The sequence below is a fragment of the Anthonomus grandis genome, chromosome 5 (assembly GCF_022605725.1).
Source record: "Anthonomus grandis grandis chromosome 5, icAntGran1.3, whole genome shotgun sequence".
Lineage (NCBI taxonomy): Eukaryota > Metazoa > Arthropoda > Insecta > Coleoptera > Curculionidae > Anthonomus > Anthonomus grandis.
This window is the reverse complement of record NC_065550.1, coordinates 21,883,804-21,910,766: the sequence shown is the minus strand read 5'-3', so window position 1 is coordinate 21,910,766 and position 26,963 is coordinate 21,883,804.

The following is a 26,963-nucleotide window of genomic DNA, read 5'->3' as shown; positions in this document are numbered from 1 at the left end:
TTTGGAAAATAATGAGCAGCATTTGGAAAATTAAATGATTTCCATATATGATTCAGCAAAAAAAATCTTAACTAATAAACTGGGCATCAAATAAAATAAATCCTTTAAAATGCACCTTTCTCTGCATTCTACACGCAATAAGCACTGGGGTCTGTATAATATTCCCCGATCGTTTTCGCCATAAAGACCAACGTGTCGGTCACCTAAATCGTTTACTTATACGTTACTCATTTCCTATGGCTTATTTCTAGGCTAGCTAAAAAAGCGCACTACGTATGCGATTTGACTTTAAGCATTCAGGTTATCTAAAATCTTCATTTTCATCAAAATTAATTTTTTTTTAATTAAAATTCAATAGAACAATAAAAAGCTTTCTTAAGAATACTATATTCTTTTTTAAAGTCTTGGTTTTACCAGTTTGTTTCTAGTTTTATTGGTTAGTTAAAGTTGTATTAATAATTGTCAAAATACAACTTACAAACACAAATATTGAACAAACATTTTTATCGTTGTTCCACCCATAATTAACTTTCATTTTAAAACACAATTCTTTTCTCTTTTTTAGGTGCTTTTTGAAATTTGCTAAAGTAATGATTAGGGCTGGAATCAGCCTAAATAGTAAAATTTCTTTTATAGTAGTATTTCTATTTTATTTTTAGCTTTCTTTTTGAGTAGCTCTATTTTTTTTTTCATCCTCTACACTAACAATGATATTATTAAAATTGTGACAAGATTTGTCTTCTCGCCCTTTTTTTATATCGTCAAATAAAGCACTTTCTAGGTAAGCTGTATCACCTTAGTATAGTTTGCTATTTTAAGTCTTAGATTTCATTTTTCCCTTTATATAAATAAACCAGTTTATATTGCCTTTTTTATTTTCTAATAAGTATTTTTTCCTATATAATGATTTTCTAACGTACATAGTAACAGATTCTTTTCTTGCATGATCCTTTTCTAGCACTGCACTATATTCAGGATTTTAAATAGGATCCCCAAGCTTTTTTAGTTTTATTTGGCAATCCCATCTCAGATTCAATAAATAACTTCTAAACTACAGGTGCCTTTAGAATTGCCTTAATATTTATCATATTTGAAGTCCACCTATTTAGAGGCGCTCTTTTAGAGGGATATCATGGAAAAAATATTTAAAAAGTGTATTATCTTTTCTTGCAAGTGTTCCTAGAAATATACTGGCTCCCTTTCCTTTGTTGCTATTTGGTTCATCTGTATATCAGATTTTGCCCCCATAAGATCTACTGTTGCTGTAAAGTAATGTAACTTTAGGGCAAATAAAAAAATATTTGAGAGTCACGTGATTGAACATCATTTGTTGCATTGCTCTATTCGTCTTTAATTTCCTTTTTGTTTCTATTAATTGAAATTTCTGTCTAAATAAGTAAGAAACTAGAAAAAAAGACAAAGCAAACAAATAAAATTCACAATATTTCACTATAATTAAAACCAACTAAATTAGCCTTTAACTGTTCATCTTTCACCCGTTGAGACACACAAACAAGTTAATCCGTCTTCGAAACTTCCTTATAACTGATAACCGAACATGGTCCATAAATGTTTCATTCCTTTTGATAACGATTACATTATCCCCTAATCCATTCGATCTATATTGCTTCATAAATCCTCGCCTCAATCCAGATAAACAACAAAGATCCAGAGTGATTTAAAGACGCCGGAAGGTTACAGGACGGAGCGTTCCAATAAAAAAACTTTTGTTTTAATGTCCCTTTGAATGTGAAAAGCGGGTTGGTACTGCGTAACCGGACTTCTTGTCAAGCGGAAAATTGGGTCCAATATAAAAAATAACTTTTCTTGACAGGCAAAGAATTGCTGAACATTAATCTATCTAATGTTGCAGAGTATCAGGTTTTTACGATATATTTTATTTGAAATATAAGTTAAATAAATACATTTTATTGGTAGAAACTTGGTAATATGTATATAAAAATAAATCTAAAATAATGAAAAATAACTAATTCATTTTAGGCGACATCTACTGTGTAAGTTATTTATTCTTAAAATTATCCTTAAGATTATTTATTTTTCTGTGAAGTTAGACGGGTTGTCTTTTATCTTTTTTTGCAAAAATAAAGTAAGACAAAATTAAAAGATAAAATTTAAAAAAATCAAGGAATTTTGTTTACATTAATTTAAAAAAAACGCCAAAATATCAAATATTTAACAGATTTTTTAAACACTTTGTTTTTCCTTCCAAGGCAAATTTATCTATTAATTTTTTTTTCAATATTTAATTTTAATTTAAAAACAAAAGTAAAAGAAATAAAATGGTTTTTTTTCAGGCTTAAGTTTTTTTTTGTTGGAATCTTAAAAAAATGAAAAAAATTTCTTAAATTAAAAGCAATATCTAAAAATACTTACTAAAAACTATGAGAAATCAGTTTTTTTATAGTTTTTATAAAATAAAAAAGTAGTAACTATTAAACTGGAAAATTTTTTTTTTTTATTTTTAATATCTAATCTATTTAATATTAAATATTATGCTTAATATTAATCCTAATTTTAAATAAGAGTTTTATTTTTTATTTATTTATAAGTCACCTTAAGATTTTATAAGACATTGTTTAGATACCCCAGAAATACACTAGTTTTTTCCATTTTAATTTTCTTCTAATTAAATTTATAAAAATTTAAGAAAAAAATATTATTTTGTTTCTATGCATCTTAGTAATTGAATTTTTCTAAAATGTAAGAGAACTTTTACAACTTAATGTCAAATTAAAAAAATTAAAATTTTAAAACCTTTTTTTAATTCAAGTATATTTTTTTAATTTTGGATCAATAAACTATAATTTTAAATAAATATTAAACATATATTACACATACCTAAACCTAAACACTTCAACAAGTATTTCTTAAATGTAAAGAAATTTGTTTTATATAAACTCTTTATCAATTTAATACAGATTTTAAATTGATATATTACAGTTAGGATATTTAGAGTAAATATTTTATTATGTAATCACAACAAATAATTTTGTTTTGGATGCAAATTATTAATTTAAGTTTTGCATAGAAATTCAACTAATGTTTATAAATAAAATATTTATAAACAAACATAAAATACATAAATAAAATTAATTGAATTTTAGTATAAATCTTCAGATTGTCACACTTGTATTCGTTCTATTATGGTGTGTCTATTAATTAAGCTAATATTACCAATTAATAACTAAATATTTGTAGGGCCAGTCTTTCGTTTCTAAATTATATGATGCTGCTGCTTTAGTTGGCATTCCCTATTTTTTTTTTCATAAATGTGAATTTTTTTCTAAGAAGAAAATTAAAAAAAAGAAATAATACACATCGACGCTAGTTTTAAAAATAACGTGTAATTTAAATTAGTTATATAATTTGTAATATATTTATTATAAACATAATACCGTTGCATATGTGATCTATAAAGAAAACTTGAAAAGAATATGTAAATACCCCACCTTGCAGTTTTCTGCGAAATTCTAAATCGAATTTTCTGGGTCAAACAAGTCCAACAAAAACAATCTAAAACAAAAAAATATTACAGTAAAATGATCATTAATTTCTCTTATGAAAGTGAAACTGTTCAAGTTCGAGGACATCAAACGTAGGATATACATTTTTGTTTTTAAGTTTCTTTATTACTGACGCTAATTGCTAACCAGGCTTTTGCAAACCTTATCGTATAAAAAATTATAGCAAAGGCTTTGTCAGTAGTATCCTTTTTTTGCCTTGCTCCTAAAATACTATGCACATATAAGGCTGGCATTACTGTAGTTTGAACAACACTTTTGTCTTTCACGCCATCTTCAGTACCTAATAAAAGGTGAGATAAAACAGTTATTTATTAAAAGAAATTTGACAATTTATTAATTTATTTAAACTTTACTTGCTTTGTTAGTGGTATCACTAGTATCAATTTGGAAATTTCACAATTCAAAACAATTTAAAAGACACGTCAATTTAATTTTTAAGCAAACACTTCAAATAAATATTTTTATCCTTCTCAATTCAACCCTTTGGAAGGGGAGATCGTCACTCTTAGAATATTCATTGAGAATAAGGGTCAAGTTGTACATCCTTTTAAACGGTGTTCAATTTTCTGTCAGGCTTGTCCGGTTTGTTGCTTTTGGTTTAGAGGCTTCCGAATAATTGCGTTTCAAAGTTGCAGGAACAAATACGATACGAGAACAAATTAACAATTTTTTTCCTCAAATTCCAATAAATAGCAATTTCCAGGGAAGGATATGGCCCTCTCCTACCTCCTTGCTACGCCCATGGATGGCACAATGCAAATATATTCTTTCAAAAATTACTAAGCTTGCTTGAGTCTCTGCCTTTAAACAGCAAAATCTTTTTATGTGGCGACCTAAATATTGATTTTTCCAGTGTGTGTGCGGCTGAAGAATCTCTCCAGTCCATTTTCGATTCTTTTGGCTTAATCATGCATATTAAATCACCAACCAGAGTAACTAAAATCAGGTCGATTACAATAGACTATTTCGTCTCTTCTCTTGATCCGAATTTCGTATACTGTACTGTCCAAAACTCAGGCTTTTCAGATTATAAAGCAGTGTTAACAAAGTTTTCCATAATATCAAAAACTAAAAATGTCCCCCACAAATTAGGCCGTATTTTCTCAGATCGAAATTTTCTAAATTTTAAGTACCTGTGTCTAACAACTGACTGGAATGTCCACTCTTCTGATGTTGATTCAGAATTCTCTAGATTTATAAAAGCGCTATCTAATCTGTCTTACAAATCTTTTCCTTTAAGACCTCTCAAACTGAAAAAACATAAACCTTGCTCTACCCAAGGCTTACGTACATCTGCTAAGAACCTGCGATCATTATTCAATCTTGGAAAATTGTCGTACAGCGCTTTCTTTCATGACTATGTAAGACTATATAAAAAAGTTTATCAAAGGACTCTAAAAGCGGCAAAAGACATTTACTATAACAGGAGACTGGCAAGGTCTGGTAATGTCGCTAAAGAATCATGGTCGATTGTTAATAATCTGAGAAATAAACCCTCTAAGTCCAATACTATCTCTACGTCTCCTGAGAACCTCAACAATTATTTTGTAAATGTAGCGAAGAATCTAATGAGTACCATAGCTTCTACCCACGATCCACTTTCTTATCTTTCTAGTGCAGATGAGAATTTACACAGTTTTTTCTTTACGCCAATAGTTATACCTGAGCTTCGCAGTACGACTAGGGAAATCAAAAATAAGAGCTCTTCTGAAACCGATGGACTCACGTTGAACATGTTTCTAAACCTGCTAGAGTGTACATTAAACCATCTTACAAATTTAATCAACCTGTCTTTTCAAAAAGGAGTTTTTCCCAACTGCCTTAAGAAGGCAACAATAATCCCTCTACATAAAGGAGGAGATAAAGATCAGTCTTCCAACTATCGCCCCATTGATCTTCTTCCCACACTATCAAAAATTATTGAAAGATTAGTGAAAAAAAGGCTCCTATCATTTCTACTGAAATTTAAAATAATCACTCCTCAACAATTTGGATTTTTAAATAACAAATGCACAAATGAATATATGTTTTCCCTTTTTAATTATGTATACTATAGCTTAAATAACCGACATCCTACGGCAACAATCTTCTATGATTTTTCTAAAGCTTTTGATTGCGTTTACCATGGTATCTTAATAAAAAAAGTTGCAACACTACGGGTTTAGAGGTATGCCCCTCGAACGATTTAAGTCATATCTCAATAACAAGAGTCAGTTTGTGAGGATTGATACTACGATGTCTTCTTGCAAGCCAATAGAATGTGGAGTGCCTCAAGGTTCAGCGCTTGGCCCTATTTTGTTTCTCATATTTATCAATGATATCGCTAGTCTCAATATTAAAGGAAGAACCTGCCTATTCGCGGATGATACTAGTTTTACCTGGAGCAATCCGGATATTGCCGAACTTCATAAAATCATATCAAGTGACTTAACTTCTATCAAAGCATGATGCGACTCTAATCTTCTTTGCCTTAACATCTTCAAAACTAAATTTTTGTTCTATAAAAATAATTTGCAATCTTTTGTACTGGATAACGCAACCATTGACGAAGCCGACTTAGTGAAATTTTTGGGGCTTACTGTTGACAAGTCGTTAAAATGGGACATGCACATTAACCCTTTAACAAGAAAATTAAGCTCCGCTTGTTTTGCGCTAAGATCAATTTCCAAGGAGCTTAGCCTCTCAACCTCTATTACAGTGTATTTTTCCCTCTTTGAGTCACACCTTCGTTACGCCCTTCCTTTTTGGGGTATGTGTAGTGTCACTCAATTAACTTCAAAGGAGAGCTTTGCGTTATACACTAAGACTTAATTATAGAGCTCATTGCCAGGATTTCTTTAAAAAAAATGTTCTAACTTTGCCGTCACTATTTATATATGAGTCCGTTTGCCTAATTCGCAAGCACGTTTCATCAAATTCAGATAGGCCATCCCATAATTATCATCTCGGAAACGCGGAGTAAAGCAAAAAAAATGCACAGTCATTTGCCATTGAACATCAAGTCCATCACATCTTTTCCTACTTTCCGTAAGGCATTAAAATCATTCCTACTGGAGAGAGCCTTTTACTCGGTAAACGATTTTTTTTATACTTAATTTTAACTTCACACACACAGACTGATTTATTGTTTTTATATGTACTGTTTTATGTAGCTATTAGCTATGTAGTGTTTTGTTTATTTATTCATACTTTTGACCACATACAATTATTGATTTTTATAAGTTTGTATATTTGTTTTATTAATTTTATTTTATTTTTGTGTGTTTTGTTTGTTTTTGCGTTTTACTTTAGTTATCAGCTTTGTCTACAAATTGTAAAAATTTTTTGACAATAAAGCGATGATTCATTCATTCACAACATTGAAAATTTATATCAAAAAGTAATCTACTAAAAGTTTGATGGTATTCAAGTACGTACTTAATTTGCATTCATTTGATATCTTTTCACTAAAATTCACAAAAAGCCTTGCTATCTTACCAATAATATCTAAAAATATGTTTTTTTTTGGTTTAGCATGTTGCGCAATTTAGTGATAAGTTTTGTTAAGTGTCTTAAGTGAAAGAATGGTTTATTGTCTTGAACAAAGAACTAATTTGCATGTATAAAAAAGTTGCACAGTGCGCACAAAGAACAAAATTTTTTTTGAAGCAAGTCACCAATATGTGCTGAATTTGGTGTAAAAATTCTCCTAAAATGGTTTGATGAGCAATAGAAAAGAAATAGCACACGACTAAGGAATGAAGGAGGTCCAATTGAGATCTTGGGATTATTTGCTACAGAGCCTTCTTGTGGACCCTATCAGAAATATATATTATAAAGTATATAGTATCAGGAATACACATACACGAGATGGTAGGAAAGGGACTGAAATGCATAAACCCTATCCATACAAAATTCAGATACTTCAAAACTCTATGACGATGATTATAATATAAGAATAGAGTTTTGTGAAATCATGATACCTCCAGTCAATGCTCTGCTTAATTTTCTGCCGAGTATCTGTTTTAGCGATGACTGTTCATTTTTACTAAATAGAAATATTAGCAAACAAAATTGCATAGATTGAAGTGATGAAAATTTACATATTTTTTGAAAAGAACCTGCACAATATCTCGAGAAGTTAATGTTTGGCTGGTACTTTTAAAAATGCCATTATTGATCCTTTATTTATTAACGGAAACTTGACAGGTAATCTGTGCAGAAACTATTGATTCTCTTATTACCTATAAGTTAGAAACTCATCAGAAATCGATAACCTCTATATCAATTTAAATGAAAATCTAAATATTTTCTTTCGGTCCAACAGTGGTTGAACGAGAGATTCCCGGATAGATTGGCAGGAGACAAATTTTTTTGGGGACATCTTGAGTACATATACTACCTGATAATATTGCTAATTTTAAAAAGCAAAATGCAGCAGAATGCGGCCAATTTCCATTGAACAAATGCCTCAAAATTCCGGAAATTTTAAGAAAGTCTTCCGAAATGTTAGAGAGGAGTTTAACAGATTTTATTATTGTGTTTAGTAAAATAAACATTTTCAACAACGTATAAGAGAGTGTGTCTGCAGATCCCATGTATATTATTGTACAAATTTCTCTTCCGTAAATAAAAAGTTAGTTCTGTCAAAGTAAAATAATGAATAAATAGAAAATCAACTTACGAGACAGTTTTACCACTTACTTTTAGTTAGTGGTAAAACTATCTGGTAACTTGGATGTTACACTAAAGTTTCCAACCATAGGACTATTAGAAAATCAATTCATTAAACTAGATTTTCTTCTTACTATTCAACGATTTTATGGGTGTAATCGGCTTTTTTAATCATTTGTACTACAAGGAGATCCAATATGCAATGTTGTGTAAACACTAAGCTAAACACCAAAATCTCAATGCAGAAAATTTTAATTGTTTGTACTACTTTGAAACCCGATTATTTCAGAAAAGAGAATTGAACGCACTTGACCCCTACACCCAGAAAAATGGTCCAATTAAAGTTCTTTATGACATTTAAATTTTCCGATTACATTAATCTACCCAATTGTATTAAGATGGCAAAAATCATGTAATTCATAAACATATTATTGTCAACACATAATTTATAAATTGCGATAATCAAATAGTTCGATTGAATTTATTTCGCTTACGGTTAACGATAATATTCTATTAGGGTCATAAGATAGAAACGATAAAAGTCGTTTGATTATAACTAGAAAACTAGATTAACTAGAGTGATTATGGTTGCCTAAAACATCCATTGCAGCTATAGAACCACTGCTTTATTAATTTTAATTAATTATTTAAATTAATAATTTTAATCCCATAATGTACCTGGGCAGTGTTGTCAATATAGAATCTTTGGCGAGACGACGGCATTACGTAATCACATTTAGTTATCTATGAAGAGAATTCCTAATTTGTTTCTCGAAATATAAGTTTGTTTTTTTATGGCAACATACTAAGTACAATTAAGATATTAGTATAATAGTTTATAGCTTATAAGATTTACTATAATAATAGCTGTGCTAGTGCTGGAGACAATGTGCGGTTCATACATTTATTTATTTAGCAGAAACATAATGACATCAGTCTAGAAAAAAATAATATTTTTCTTTTTTTTATAAAATAAAATACATTTACGAGGTACTGTGTCTTAATAATATAGATACGAGGAATTGCATTCTTAAAAAACTACGAAAAAAATACAAATAAATTTTTGGTATTTATTACAGAAAATAAAATAAGAGAATATTCAATATTTTCTGCAAAGGAGTATTAAACATTATAAAAATTTATGTACTAATACCCTAAACCTATTTCCTAACATAATTAAATAGCTATTAGCATTCTAATAATATCATCACATTATCAGGTACTGTGATCTGGTCTTTTTCTGAATTTAAAAAACAACATCTTTTTATAAAAGTATTTTTTATGTAGCAACCAAATACAAATAAAATTAAATTAAAAAAATCAAAAATAAAAGCTTACAAAACTTTTCTTGGTAAAATATTTTTACTTGTAAGGCAACTGTTCATAAAAACTCCAACAATCTTTAGAAATTGTAGCCTTAAAGCTCTGTAAATTATCATCCTTTTTTTTCGTAATTGGAAGAGGCTATTGAGAAAGAGGCGGAAGTATTACATTGTTTAAGTCAACATTTTTTGGTCTTAAGGGAAGGGGGTGAAAGTCTTATATTGGTCACAATAGCCCTATCATTATTCATTCTTGAGGGCCGAATCGAGGCATACTTTAAAAAATCTTTATGGCCGTAGTTTTTGAAAAACTCGTAGCACATATTCTTTACCAAATAGGGATTTTTAATACGTGCTCGCTTAGTGATTTTTAAATAAATACTTGGTAAATAGATTTCTTTGTTTTTTAAGCAGGTTTCAATAGCATATGGACAGAGTCACACTCCATCTGAGTGTGACCTTTTTCCAAAAACTTTTGCGTAATTGAAACACCATGCTTCTCTGATAAATAAAGAAGAGCATTACCGAGCACACTATTCCTATTTTGCGCCGTATAGCCATCAGAATAAATAATTATAGGTCTTTTGGCCTCTTGGTTTAAAAACTGCTCTCAAGTAGTCTACTAAAAAGGAAGCATAAACAGATGCTTGGCCATCGGCAATAGTTTCGTTAAACCAATAATAAACGGCTTGGTTGTTGACTAAATTTTAAATCGTGAAGTTATGGCAACACAATTTCTGTTTATAGTACAACGTGCCAGCTGGTATTTTAGAGATAGCTTCACAGCTTGCACATTGTAATTACAAATATATTATATGAATAATACTGATAGTAACTTTACTTATGCATATTTTTCTTTTATTTTAGGCCTTTGATGAGTCTTATATTACTAAACAACATTTTGAAAAACATGACAAGGTCATATCCGAAAGGTCACCCTATTAGTATAATATAGTTAAACATATTTTAAAGGCTTAAGTTTCCGTTATCTTTTGAGTAGATACCTTTAGTTTAAATAAACTTATATACTTGTTACATATTATTGTCTTTTTATACATCTAATTATCCTTCCCTAAACAAATAGTCATAGTTTAAATAAAATTTATGTTAATATTCATATATTGCAATAAAGGAAAGTTTTTTGTTTTTCTTGAAATATTTTGAAAAAAAAATCGAAACAGTTCTGAATATCATTAATTTATTAAAATCTGTCCACAGACATACATTTAATAATTTATAAAAAAAAACACAAAAAATATATTTATAATGTGATATTGTATAATATACAAAGAGATAATATCTCTTTATTTTTATAGGACGATTTATAGCCTGCAATAACATTTAAAAACAATTTCATGGTATTATTAGGTTTTTCTCATTAAATTTTTTCTGAGATATTAAAGAGAATAAATTCTAATAATAAAGCGATTTTTTTTCTGATAATAATAAGCGATTTGATTATCACAATCAAGGAGTTTTTTTGGAATAATCTAAGTTTTTTATTGTGATAAACGAGCAGTTCGATTGCCATAATCAAATTTTTTGTTAATGGTTATTAATCAATTTTATACCTACAATATATCTATTTAATTATAGTAATCCATTTACCTATTTTATGATTAAGCAAATATCTGTGAGCTCCAATTAGACCACTTGCAAATAGACCACATTGCGAGAATCAAATTATTTCATTGGCGCCTATTTACCCTAAGTTTTTGATTGGGATAATCGATCATTTTTTAACCGTTAATGAAGTTTTTCCTCGGTTTATTCCTGTTTAAGATTCTATGGATGACATTCACTGAATGGAAAACAAGGTGACATGAATGACAGGTTGAAATAAAAAGGCTGAAAATATTCATGTAAAGTGTCCCTGACAAATAAAATTGACGTGAAAAGTTGGCAAATTAACACCCTGTATCAGGAGTCACAATTAAAAAATTAAAATTACTGAAAACCTATATAGACCACTAAACAATAACGTATAAATAACACAAAACAGTAGTAGGTTTCTTTTTAGTAATTGTGTACCATTATTTACAAATTAATTGGGCCAAAATATTTTATGATTATTTATAGATATGGAGAATGAAAGTTTAAAAGCGAACTCGCATTAATGTCCAGTGCGTGAATCTTTAATAATTTTTTGTTATTAGGCATATTTTCAACCATTAAATATCTGGTTTTTAAGGCACGCTCTAGTAATACTGCAACGTTTACAAATCGGCATAATTTGAGCAGTGCCCCAATAAAGAGCTAATTTAAAATGCGTCGTATAGTCCGCAAGAAGCAGCCTATTTTCCTGCATCAGGCCAGGCCGGTCCAATTCTGCTTGGGCGAGATATTGCACCGAGGAACGGGCATAAATTTCCAGCTAGACTTCATTTCGAGCTGGAACGGGCCCGTTTATCTTATACACAATAACTCACTGCTGCCGTCTTTTCTTTTTGTTTTTTCTTATTGTCTTCCAAAAGTTCTACTGCTGCTACTGCTGCCGCTTCTGTGCCGCTTGCTCCTCTAAGAAACACTGGAATGGTAATCTGGCTACGGCAATGAGTTATAGCCGCTGCTCGGACGAAGATGTACTTTGTAATATAGCCCGTAAACAAGCTTATCTCGAGGTGGTTTAAAATTAACTGAGTTACGGTTTTGTGCAGAATTTTAGTTTTAAGAAAAAAAAAAGAAATTTTCAGCAAAGAACTCAATTATAATTGTTTTTGTTTTGAATTCGGGAAATAAATATCAGAAAAGGCTAAAGTTACTTTTTTACTGTTTAAGTTTGATTGAGATGATACAGCAGAACTTGATTTCGTCTTCTATGTTTATTTTTTGTATTGCTTATATTTTTATATGAGTACTTCTGGTTCGTTTCTTCTACTTATTTTGAATAAATGGGATGAAGAATAATAATAATTTAGCAAAATTATATATATTATATCTTTTAAAATCCTACCGGACTGCCCCTAATACAGGAAACTTTAAGAGTAATAAATAGCATAAAGCTTCTCACAAACTGCAAATATTGTTTCTTCTTTAAATCCTAATTAACAGAGACTTTAGTGAGATTTTTAAATAATATATCGACGGCGTCACGACAAAACGGCGTAAGCCTCAAAATTACGAAAATGAGATAATGGTCTCATAATTTATTACCAATAAATGCGCACCTATCTATGAATTGGCTTAACCGTCAAAAATTTTTAACGTGAAAAAAAAAACACTTTTAGTTTTTAACCGCCAATAACCAAAATCGACGCGAAAATCAGTTACCGCCATTTTACCGTGTTGGAAGGTCGTTTATACCTGGGATGAAAAAATACCCGTTTCCATTTAAAGGTGCAAAGAAAAACTTATTAATAAGATAGGTCTTATTCATATTTAGTAGCCCAGATAGTTTTTTTTGCAAATTTCTTTCTTGTAACAAAAGTTTCGTTCAGGAAATTTTAAAATACTGTTATATAATTGTATAAATTATTATACAAATTAATTTTCAAAAAAACCTTTGTTTCAAGTTAAAGTACTTTTTATGTCGCTCAAGCCTTTTTTATATTTTTGTCCAGAGCGTGATAATGACTTACGTGATTATGACCCGCTGGAAGAAAATAAGAGTCAGTTCCTATAAAACTTAAAATAATTAACGGATAGGAAATTAACATGAGTGACACCTCAAGAGTGAGGTTTCACAAAAATGATATTAACACAGAAACTATCTTTACAGAATACAGCATGGAAACATCAATGGATTGTATAATTTCAATGGATTGAAAAGAAAAATAAGAATATTCTTGGAGCGTACAACTCAGAACTCAATGTTAATAAACAAAAGTTAAAAGAACTTTTGGATCTTCGTGAAAGTGCAAATAATAATGTACCTGATGTTTTACCAGAACTAATATAGAAGATGATGTTTAAAAGTTTTCTGAATTACTGGGTAGGTAATCGGGTAATAATTATTTTTAAATTAAATCTGAGTTAGAATCGACGCTAATATCTTAGGTTAAACCTTGTTTGACAGAATAGAAGTAGAAATATCTGATACCTACCATAAGTAAGAGAAAAATTATGTTTGGATTAGAATAAGTTGTGTTTTTCGTTTGCAAATATTTCTTGTTTTTTTGTTTTAAGAAAATTTAAACTGTGTTTTGCTTAGAATTTTAGTTTAGTTTAAGTTTTTAGTTGTTGTTTCAAGCCTCGTATTTATAAGGTATGTTCATTTTGAGTATTTTGTACTTTTATACCTAAGGTTCAAAACATAAAATAAAAGTATAAATAGGGTCAATAAAAACCAAGGCTTGTTACATAAACATTCTTCATCAAGATGGATTCTTATATTAGGCTAAGAAGTATTGACTCCTAATATTCTTCAATAAATCTAATTAAAGCTATTGTTTAATATTAGGTGTCTAAAAATTCATTGATCTCTGAAAACCATGCAATATTTAAGGACTTGTGACTTGCTAAGATAATATCATTCTTAATATAGGAATGTTAGTATTCTTTTGAACTTCCGAATGCCTTGACCAGATAACTTGCAATATATTTTTTTACTGATTGAATAAACTTTATATTTTGCCCTTGTATCGACCACATTAATTAAACTAAATAAATATTTGGCTAGTATAGTAGTTCTTTTATTTAATTTAACAAGTCTGTCGTTTCCTGATCTTTGCAAAAAGAATGCATGATAATGTTCTTAATATTTGTCATAAATATTCAGCAATTTTTTAAAAAAATTTATCATTGGTACCTAAAGGCAATACTAATATGACGTTAATGTTGCTGCAAGCAAATATTGCAAGAATGTTTTCAAGCAATTTTTTTTGTAATAATGGCTTATTTGATATAAGCCCAATTCTTTTTTTATTTATTGCATAGAATCATTAAATATAATTGTTTATTATTAAAATATTTTATGTAAAAATATTTTTTTTTTTTAATTTGCCTTGATTTAGTTTCTATCTTTTTTTATATCATCGCTTGTGAACAAATCTTGTTTGTGATCATAAAATTTCTTTTCACATTTTTTTCTCCTCCTCCTTCATAATTTTTAATTTGTTTAACATGTATTTTCTCTTGTTCTTAAAATTCCTTTTTAGGAAATATATTAACTACTTGTCATTTCTCATCTTGGTCCAAATATTGTATTATATTGTATTGCAAACCTATTTTGAGTTGTGATCCTTTGGCCATTATATTATCCAATGGTCGAAACCTTTTCTTTAGTTGCCACTCTAAGATTAAACTTAGCGGTGGTAAATAAGAATCATATACCAGAAAAATGGCTCTTGGCTGTAGTATCTTGAAATGTATTAGTCATTTTTTCTCCTGAGAAAATGCTACAAAATATTTTCATATTGCTTTAATCACCGCTAGAGGATGCGACTTCTGTTGCAAATAAGTCAAATTTAAGTAACAGGCAGATAATTCTCAGTAAATTTTGATTTTTTGTTTGTTTATAGCATTTTGTAATATCAAATAAGGTAGCGGCGTTAAATATATTTTGGTAAGATATACATTTAAATATGATTATTCCGGATTGGGTAATCGAAATCAGACAAGCTCGGTCTCGTTTAAGAAAATGTTTATTACTATAAATCATACTTTATAAGCAATATTATTGTATATTCGATAGTCAGTTAATTAAAGAAAAACAAAGTGATCAAATTCGTCTAAAAATAAACTTATGGGATGTGGCGAAGCCCAGACGGACTGGTGAAAAACGAAATACACTTTATCTTTGCGAATAGGAACACTATCTGCATTAATGTTACAGTTTCGAATAGGCTTAACACAAGAAGTTACAGATTTAGTTATAACTATCAGAAATTAAAGATACTCCAACAGATGAAAAATGAGAGAGAGCAAGAGCACTGGAGAAGGTCAAATAGCATCGAAAATGGTGGGTGGAAAAGGACTGGGATAGAGAAATGACAATAGAAATGCTATAAAAATTGCGGAATCATGAAAAAAATGCCGAACTCTTGCTAACCTATAAAAAACAAGCTCATTTAAATATAGAAAACTAGAGACTAATCAGACTGCTATTATGAACACATATATGAACTTTTCACTAGAAATATTACCAACCGGTGGAACATGCAGACTCTCGAAATGGCTCTAGCACTACAGACCATTTGCAAACACTTAAAGCAGTCATCGAGAAAACAACGGAATATAAGAAACCCTAGCATTTGTGGACTACTAAAAAACCTTTAATAGCTTTTTTTCCAACAGCAAAGGAAGGCGCGAGAATCGATTTCAGATATTCTACCCTTATTTAAGGTATCTATGATACGGCAACCTTTCACGTAAAAATAGACGAGGATCTTAAAACAGATAAATCATTACTTGTCAAAGGACCACCACAGGGAGATACCATCCCTCCCAAGTTATTTACGCTGGCGCTAGAGAATGTTCTTAGGAAACGTAAATGGGAAAATAAGGACTTTAATATCGATTCAACATACCTAAATCACCTCAGATATGCAGATGATACAGTTTTGATAAACACCGTCATTTAGGAACTAAATAACATGCTTAATGAGTTAAGGAGTAATCCAAGAAAATAGGCTTAAAAATTATTATAAATAAAATCAAAATAATGAGCAAAAATAAATGTAACATCTTAATAGATAATCTTAACATAGAGAATGTAGAACTTTACATAGACTTAGGGCATAAATTTAAGCTGAAAACATGAACTTTATTTTTAAAGATAAAAAGGAACAAGCTGAAACTAAAGAAGAAGGCCTACGATAGCTGTATTCTACCGCTTTTCACCTATAATGTGAAGAGTAGCTGAGTAATTAAGAGTCGCACAGACAGCCGTGCAGAGAATAATGATGCAAGTCAGCTTAAGAAATAGATACGTGATAGAACCAAAGTTACGAATGTTGTATAAACGGCAGCAAGTGGCAATATGTTGGACATATGGCGAGATAGGACCCAGATAGGTGGACCCAGAAAATAGTACTTTGAAGACCAAAAGGAACAACAAGAAATGTAGGATGACTAAAAAAATGATGAATAGATGATATAAGAACGATAGCAGGAGGATAATGCATAAGATTAGCTAGCGGGAGTTTTTTTATTGCGGGACATCGAAAAACCTGGAACTTGGAAGAGGCTTATATTTGACAATGATAAGACACTATCAACTACATACTTTTATTGTTTATAAGGTAAATTAGGCAAAAACACGATCTTTTAAACGAGACCTAGCTTGCTTCAAGAAAAAGGTATACAGAGGTTGCGCCCTCTAGCAGCATTCCTTAGAACATTAAAATAATTGCCAGCAGTTTGTTGTCTTCAATATCTTGAGATACAGCAAAGAGCCATTCATAATGGAACACCTGGTTCAACTTTTTGCCACCAGACTTAATTTTCATGGTTTTATTAAAGCTATAAGGCTCCGAATGATGACGATTGTATTTAATTTTCATTTCTATTTTTAGATTTTTTATCTATTTATAATTTTTATCATGAACTTACTTCTTAATTTTCTTTTTGCTGTTTTCAAATTCTTTAAGATACCATAGGAATAATATAATTCATCTTATGAATATTTTTTAATTTTTTTTAGACCTGTCTTTAGTACGATTTTTTTAAAAATTATAAAAAATATTTTTTGATCTTTTTAACTATTTATGGTTTTCTTATTTTTCATTGTCTTTTATTCTTTGATAATATTTCTTATTTCATTAAATTTGTGTTTTGTCTAACTTTTTTTACTTTCCAACATCAGCTGCTTTGTCAATAAAATATCATCAACTTCTTGGTGTCTATCAATGTTTCATGACGACTTTGCTAGTTCCACTAAAAAAACTTTTTTCTACTACCGTGCGTAAAGTACTTACGTTAAAGTATATACTTCTCAGGGTGTGTAAAGTTTCACTTTTTACGCACTAGTGCTTAAAAAAGTTTTTTTACACACTAGTGTGTATCCGGTGCGGTCTCCAATATTAAATTAAATATACTAAATAAATATAGTGTTGGTAAAACAGAATTTTACCAACTTATTTTAATACTTATTTTACATGTCTAAATTATTACCTTAGGCATACTTATATTCGAACTGTAAAAAGTAATTTCCATGGTTCAACCGCTATTTTAAAGTTATTTAATGCTTGTATTGTTTTAATTCATATATTCACGTTTTTTAAAGACAAGCTGGTTTTATTTTCTATTTTTACTTTTTTTGCAGTATTTCTCATGCAAAATCGTTTTCTGTCTCACTGTATATTTTTATATAGATCTTTCCAAGTAGTTTTGTAGTTTTGGATAACAAAAAATTTCTTATAGATAGAAAATAAAACAGGGCCAATATAGAATAAAAAAATTACGGTTTGTCTCTCCTTATTGTTTTTACTGTTCTTACCACATTTTCTTCGCGTTCTTTTTTTTTTTTTGTTAGCAGATTTATTAACTCGTCCTATGTCTTAACCTCGGCTTGGCTTCTTATTAAGGGAAAAGCGATATCTCAGTTCTAATCAGTCTACTTATTTTGCTTAAGTAGCATAATATAAAATGATTCTATTATTATGATTATATAATTGTGGATGGCAACAGATTTTTTGGTCTTATTGTGTAGCTGCTTCAAAAGAACATCTTGCTTAAATCTCAGGTGTAACCGATTTATCGACATTATAATAGATCCAAAGCAAGGTGTGAGCACCAGACTACAATAAGCCATATGAAAGTAATAAATATCATCAAAACGCCAAGCAAAATGCGTGGGAACCAACTCCTAATTTATATCTTAATTTTCCATTCGTGAGACGATTTAGACAGTATTCAACTCCCCGCTACCGAACGGCTAATTTACGTCTTAAATGGTCTTTAATTTCGAGCTATAAAATCAACGGCGCTGCTCTTCACGTGTTAATTATTTCCAGGTCATAAAAATGCTTGTTGTGTGGTGCTTTACCGCGCACTTAATCGTTTTCTTCACACCTACAAGCGATTTAATTTGTCAGTCAAACACCATTGTCTATAATTTAAATGTTGAATAAAGAGCATCATTGTGATTTATCGTTGTCCTTTATTTTAGTTTTTACTATGTATAAGTACACTATGTAAATACGAAGATGTATACGTATATAGAGTGTGCGTTTTAAGTGTATCGAATTAGTATGAGTTACGGCATCCCGTTTAACAAATAATTAATTTGATATTTTTTTTGCAAAAATTGCATATCATACAGTATAAGTTGGAGGATAAGGGAGAAATAAATTTTAGGGATAAAAGTGGCTATAGATTATAAATTTTGCATATACAAACTAATATTAACCCTTAACCCGTAATGTGAAAATTTTAAGATAATACAAAACATATGGTCTATTGGACAAAAAGAAAAATGACTTTATGATTCAAAGACATCATCATTCTAAATATTGGGCGACTAAAGGATTTTTAGCAAATAGTTGAAGCATATCTAGATACGAGAAGATTTGATGATTAAAGGTAGCATTAAAAGTCGGAGCAAAACCTTTAGCTCAACTATATCAGTGTTTCTGTAACTTAAGTTATTAAAATAGGACAAATTTTCCCTAATGACTTCTGTTTTAATATTTGTTTAAGTTACAATTTCCTGAAGCATTTCACTATCTACTAAAAAATTTCAAATGTCTGATTTTGATGGGTTATTTTCCAGACTCTGGCCATTTACCGTTGGACTGAAGGCTCCTTTGCTTGCCACTGAAAACCATCTTTCCTTTGAAATATGTTCATTTCTGCTTGTAAGAGATCGTCGGATCTAGTTTGCTGTTGATTATCCAGAGGTTCATCTAGTTCTAAAAATTCACTGTCTGAACGCAATAATTTAAATCAAATCAAATCGTTTATTTCCATCGACATCATAACAATGTATAGGAATTGTCAATAAAAAACTACAATGCTAATAAAAAGAGTATAAAATTACAAAGGTATGAAAGGAAGCAAAGTTAACTCAATTTAGTAAATAAATATAGTCAAACAACTCTGTCAACGAGTAAAAAGGACAGTCAACTAACATGGTCCTTAGAGCTTTCTTAAAAGTCGATAAAGTCTTAGCTCTCTTTATTCTACATGGAAGATGATTACAAATTTTGAGAGTTGTATTTTCCGAACCATCCTGTACCTGCGGCAACCGGGTAAAAGGGATGTATAATTTATCTGCATTTCGAGTTTTATAAAAATTAAAATCTCCATCAAAATTTCAAATTATAAAGGTTAGTTAGATCTACATATAATAGCAAAATTGGTTTTAATAGCTAAGAATTATTTTTTTAGCGATACCAGCTCGAAAATCATGGAGCAACTAGTGCAAAACGTATCCAATTGTAAATTACGTGCCGTTGTCCGTTTTTTATCTGCAAAAGGATTAAAAGGCAATCAGATTCACAGTAAATTGGTGACTATTTATCGTAAAGCGTGTATGAGTATGCAGATGGTGCGAAGATTACGCGCAGAATTACGGACCATGTGATTGCTGTGACAGATGATGGACTATTCATAATATTTTGGAAATGATGCCTCCTCAATATCAAACTCACCGAACTTCAATTCATACAATATTGTCGAAGCTTGGTTACAGTAAAGTTTGTGCAAAATGAACCTGCTTTCCGATAACCGTAAACAACAACGAATTCACGACGCCCAAAATTTTTTTAAAATGCTTGAGAAAGAAGGCAATGATCTTGACACGAGATCAAAAGTGCTTTCTTTTTTCTTTTTTGCTTCGAAAAAGAAAAAATTGAGTAGACTTCTGGGAAGATTATGGTGATGGGTTTTTGAGACGAGTTAGGTGTTAAGCTGGTCAAAGGTTCCGTGACTAATGAAGATAGATATTGTAAAGTGCTAAACTCAGAAATGCTAATAAACAGAACACATTGGAAAATTGTCAAAAAAGTCTTGCTTCTTATGATAACGCTCGGACTCATTGTGCCAAAAAAGTACAAAACAACCTACTTTAGAAAATATAATAAGGAAGAGAATAAACTTGAAGTCAAAGTCTCACAAATAAAGCGTTTAATAGTTTATTAAATTCTATTTGAGAATAATTAATGAATTTTTTGAATCACGTTAAAAATTCACATGGAAAATTGTCGACCAGTCAGCTTACTTGTACCATTAAGTAAAAAAACCACCGACTATTTAGAAAAATAGGTTAAGATAAAAGTCAAATTATTTTTATAGCCTAAAACTAGTGTTTTATTTTTTTTTCTAACGGAAAAATTTACTTCTTAAATACTCCTCGTATATAAAAGTCATCGGTCAATAAAGTTTTTCTTGTAATAAGTTATATTTTAGAACCGAAGGAGTAATGTCTAACTGTTTGGGCGTATAGGATTCTATTTAAGTCAAATTAGGAACCGTTTTGTTTCGTAGAAACCCTCATTAATTTAACTAGATTTTTTAATATTTCTCCATACTTTGAAATTTTATAGTTTTATTGGATCCATCCATCCATGAATCTACAACGGTGGGTCTTGGCCGCCTTAACATTTTTCCTCTATTTTGTCCGATTCTGAGTGGCTTAGTCCCTGTTGAGCACTCCCAGGATTTGAATGTCCTTTGGAACAAAATTTTGGGTGCCCAAGTGATCTTTTATTATTAGGGATTTCTTTCCAGACTATTTTAATTACCCTTGAGTCAATATTACTCTGGATATCTCCCAACTACCTTAATCTATTTCACTTGTTTTCTTCTACTATATGTAATTATTAGACTATTATACAGGATGTCTTGTTGTCTGCAAAAAATTGGGAATACTCCAAACTGGAGATACTATAGACCAAATTATGTGCATTGACCCAAACATACTTTAGTTGAAAAGTTGGTAGTTTGAGAGATGACAGGGTGTCAATGTTACAATTTTATTTTCTAGTTCTTCTTGTTGCTTAAGAAGCATTACAGATTTTGGGATAAAAGTCGGTATATAAAGATTTTTTAGTATGAGAAATAAGAATTCGTTCGAGAAATAGGAGTACGGTTAGTAACGTGTCTTGTACGGTCATAGTCCATATTTAGCTACTATATGTTACAATTGGTCTTAATAGTAGTTTTATGTCTTCTTTAACGTTATTATCTGATGTTATTAATACGCCTTGGTATCGAAAAGACTGAGTTATACTTATCCATTGTAATATTTTGTCCTATTCGATCTCGTATTGTGTTTCATGTTACACGCATATATTTCGTTTTGTTCTCGCTACCTATTAATTCTATCTTTTTTGTCTCTTTCTTGATATTTTCTATAAGGGCTTCCTTCGAACTAAGTGTTTTTCTTCCCACAATATCTAGATTATCTGAATACGTAAAAATCAATCTGGGTTCACTACTATCAAAGATACTCATATTTAGTTCGGTTCGGTTTATCATTTTCTGTAGTGACAGTTTATCCCATTGTTTAATACTAGTTCTTATATCAAATATTTTTTTGTATTGACCTTCCATTTTAATTGTACTATCATTCAACACATACTTTAATCATTGCAATGAGTTTGTTGGTTATTTGATGTTCTTCTAGTGCCAGCCATATGTAGTTGTCTTAACGTGCATAGTTAATCTGTTGTTGATCATTTCATTCTAAACACACTTTGGTATTCTCCAACTATTTATTCTGCATACGGTGTTATTCAATTCTTAATTATGTTGGACAGAACATTATATGATGTGTTAAGAAGTGTTACACCTCTATAGTTGTTGCATGGTATCTTTTTTCCCTTCTTACATATTGGTATTCATAAGATAATAATTCCTTTTTTCCTGGTGCTTTATTATTTTTTAGCCCTGTAGTTTTCTTAAATGTTTCTTAAAATACAATGTTCTATTAATAGAAACTGACAAACCGGGCGCTTACTCTTCCATTTAGCTTTTGTGTTATTTCAACAATTTTTATAGGGAAAGAAAAACTTCAGCAGAACTAAAATTTCTATATAAATTGATCAGTATGGTTGTTAATTAAATTATACATTTTTTGCCTTTCTACAAATATTTTCACACCAATATTGCTTAATTCCCTTGGCATATAATGTGTACAAATGTCTTCAGATTTTGTGTGATTTTGACTGGAGTTTTAATAAAATTAAACCAAATTCATGAAATATTAAGGATTAGCACTAAAAAAGTTGAGGCTTATCAAAGGTTTTTTTTGTACCTTTAAAAAAAAATCATTTCTTACAACAGTTACTTTTTTTATTATTATAAACCATAATAACATTTTCTATACAATGATCTTTACTTATTCAGTAAATCACATTTTTGTGCTTGCTATTCAGTGCGCAGCAATCCGTGACAGTTTTCACGCAACCATGACAGCAGGTTAACTTGCAATTTTAAAATAAATCAGAAGCGATATCAAAGAGAACCGACAGCAGGTAAATAACTAGAAAAACAAATGAACGTATGTGTTTTTCGTTATTAATCTAGTTCAACCAACTGTAACATAGAAAAAAATATTTATTACTCTTAGACGAGAGGATGACCACAATACTGTGGTCAATTAATAGAGTGCACTCTAGTTTAATATGTATAGCCAACTAATAGCTGTAAAAAAAATAAAAAATTGAACTTAATAAAATCCAAATCACGAGCCTTTACGACTCCGGAATAGTCCCCTACAACCCGAAAGATTTTCAGCCTTTTAGGGATTGCTTTCTTTATGAAGTACTAAAACTTGAATCTCAACACTCCTGGGAAAGACAGAGTAAGGCAAATCGATCCTTAATATGAAAAACGAAGATGCAACGTTCTATAAATAGGACCCGCCGTGAACACAACAAGTGTGCCCTTAACGTAACTGTTACTATAAACATAATTTCGGAAGCGTAACACTTTTATTTCATGAAGGGTAAATGTTATTGGCGTGAAATTGAATAGAGAATTTTCGTTTTATTACCGTTATAATGTTTGATAATAATGAGTGGGTGAGCTTAAAAGGTCTACAAATTAAAGCTAGTAAGAATATAATTACTGTTTCTGATGTAGGGCCAACAAAATTAGACTTATTTTTTTGAAAGAGAAGTTTGTCTTATACATAATCGACTATTGATTATAAGATTTAAAAAAAATAAATACAAAAATTTTAATTGCCTATATTTAATATTATTGGAACTTCAGTATTGAAGGAAGATAGAAGGCGAAGAAATAAGGTTTATAATGATCCCGTTATCACAGTCAAATTGTGATACTGTAATTTTTTTCTTTAATTTTAGAGTAAATACTAATTCTGATAAAAAGACTTGCTATATATACCCTTAATAGAGTTACACGACTAAGCTTTTAAGACAAATACTTTCGGATACATATATTACGTCTTAAAAGTGTGACTATAAGAAAAGTTTAATACCCATAAATCTATGAGTCAAATGTCCTGATAAAGTGGAGAATGATTCTTTTCATAACAAAGTCTCATGTACTCACAATGATACATTTCTTCTATTAAATTTGGTTCAACAATCTATTCTCGTTCTCTTTATAACTCTTGGGATTATTGAGTGCTGACTCTGTAGATTCTATATATAAATTATTCACTTCTTGCTGACCACTTAATTATTTTTGGATTTAGCCTTATATCTAAACTTCTTCCGATGTCTGAGTTAATAAAGAAATTTTAGTTTGAATATTCTTAGAGTAAAAAGTTTTTCGTAATGTGTTAACCAACGGCTTAATTTTCTTGTAAAGAAAATTGTCTCTAAAAATTGTAAGTTAACGAACATGACAATAATTTAGTTGCCAGTAGTTAACCTTATGACAGTGCAAAAAGTAATTATATTTTATGATAATGTTCTTTTATTAATCTCAATTTATTCACTCGCACTCATCATATTGAGTTATAAATAAAGCATAAGTTAGCTGTAATGGTGACTACTGATCATGTAAGAAATATGAAAGAGTTTATTCGGATCTTATACGTATAGAGTGTAAGATCTGAATATATCATTCGGTTCCAACTAAGATGCTTAGTGTATTTTATCTGCCTTACAAAGACTTACTACCGATAACCCTAATATCATGCTAAAAGGTGAACAATTATTAAATTTTATGTTAAACAGATGTCATATTGGTGAACGATTTTGTACATTATTTAAAAATAATAATAAAGTTCCAATATCCAATAGCAATCAGTAGCAATGTATTACAACATAAATCGGAAATATACTTTTCTGCAACACACCTACTCCAATAATACTCTTTTATCTTCACACCCTTTTTATTAACAGCGTAGAAACTTTTAGCTGACTCGGTTGACTGTTGCTTAATGATTTTTAAGGTAAACAATAAACCGATTTTCACGAAACGCGGTTCCGTTTAAAGACAGTTTGGAAATACTTAGAATTTTTATTATTCTTTTTGACGATTGTGACCAATAATTTCAAGAAAATTCTGGCAGTCGAAGCAACCAAGTAGATAAATTCCAGAAAATTGACTACCAGGATATACAATAAAATAACTTAAATAACCTAAATTGGGCCATCAAATGAGATAAACAAATTAAAACTAGAGACCTCGATGAGATGAAAATATTAAACTTAACATATGTAGAAACCTAAATCAACTTATATTACAAAATAAAGGCAAAACCGTACAAACCTATACGACAAATTAACGTATTAACATTTTTATGACACTGCTTCCTTCTAAAGTTTATTCATTCCAATCAATCAACACTGGATCACCCATAGGGTGAAAAATCGACTTAGTCTTATCGGGCTCTTAGTAATATTACTCTAAGGTGAACGAAGTTTATTACCGAAAACAAGTTTTACCGGGCATTTTCTAGTAGACTCGTTGAAAGAAGACCAATATGCCAATATAAATAATTGTATTCGGGTATTCCAGTTGATTTACTTAAAGTGTACTACAATTCTCAAATCGTTTTCAAATGTACGATTAATTCTTTCAATCATTCCATCAGACCGAGGGCGTAGGGGAGTTGTGCGAGTTTTTTTAATTCCCAAGTCATTCCACGTAACACACTTTTCATAAATCTCTCAAAAGTGACTGGAGCATTACAAAGTCCAAAGAGCATGACTATAAACTGCCAAAGTTCTGTTCCAGTCTTTTCCTTATCATCTGGATGCCCTTTTACCTGCCAGTATCCACTCTTTAGATCCAGCGTTAAAACTCCTTGTAAACCTAATAGCGTATTCAAGGTGTCGTCAATTCTTGGTAAATGATATTTGCTTTTCTTGGTAATATCACACAGTCGCCAATTCTTTACATAAAATCTAGTAGATCTGCCCTTTTTCTTTACTGCTACAACTGAAGATATCTAAGAATTTTGTTATGGTTCTATATCTGTTTGTGTTCTCATTTCTTGAAGCACTGAAAAAACTGCACCTCGTATAGCTATCGGAATTCTAGCTTGTTTATGAGATCATTATCTTTAATACTGATTCGATGCTGCACCAAATCAGTACTTACATCATTATCGTACAAGGAAAACATATCTTGATTTTCTTGAATAAGTCGTTGCAATTTAATTCTCTGGTCCTTGGTTACATTGCCAGAGGCATATACATATAAAAGGCTTTTGCAAACATACAGAAAGAGGTCTGGTGGAGTTTGCTTGTTCCAACTTATCGCAGCGCTTTACTACTCTGAGTAAATACCCTCTTGATCTTTATGAGGGACTTGACTGTATCACATTTGGTTGGTTCACCCTATAGTGCTGGGTGTTATGAATAATGTATTTTATAACACTTAATAGACTTTACAACAAAGACACTTGTTTTAACGTTATCTTATTATTCTTAAAATATAACTAAAAACACGGGACAGACAGCACATTTTTTGCTTATCGGGTGACCAAAAACAGAGAGACATAGTGTACAGAGACAGAACTAGCGAGGCACACAGTCTTCCTCCTATTTTCAGGGGATTCACCACATGCCACACTTGGCGCTGTGCTTTCACATTAACGCGATTAAAAGTCAATCATCCATCAAAGTCTTTTAAGGTACATATTCACTGGTTGTTCTGAGTAGCAAAGCGTTTTAAGATACATATTTACTGGTTGTACGATAAATTCTATCAACATTCTTCATGCCTGCCACTATTTCAGAGCATACGCCAATGTTCTTTTCTTGTTTCCAAATTTAATAGTTGTTGATCATATCCTCCAACATACCAACATACGAACTAAAATAGTAGATTTTTTTTGCGTAGATAAGGTTTTTACTGGAAAAAGGTCATTAACCATATACTTTACAGCTTTCCATAGGCGCAATCAGAACAACTTTGCCCCCTTTTCTTTCAGTTATAGCATTAACCACCACCTCTGAACTTGCCGATATAGTAATATCCTTAGATATCTTAACGAGTCTAGTATTTCCTTTATGTTCATGTAGGTTATGCATAACAATCTTTTCAGCTGTCTAATATCAGGTTATATATGTCCATTTTAAACTTCCGGTTATTTATTATTAATATATTTATTTTGATCTTAATATGACATCAT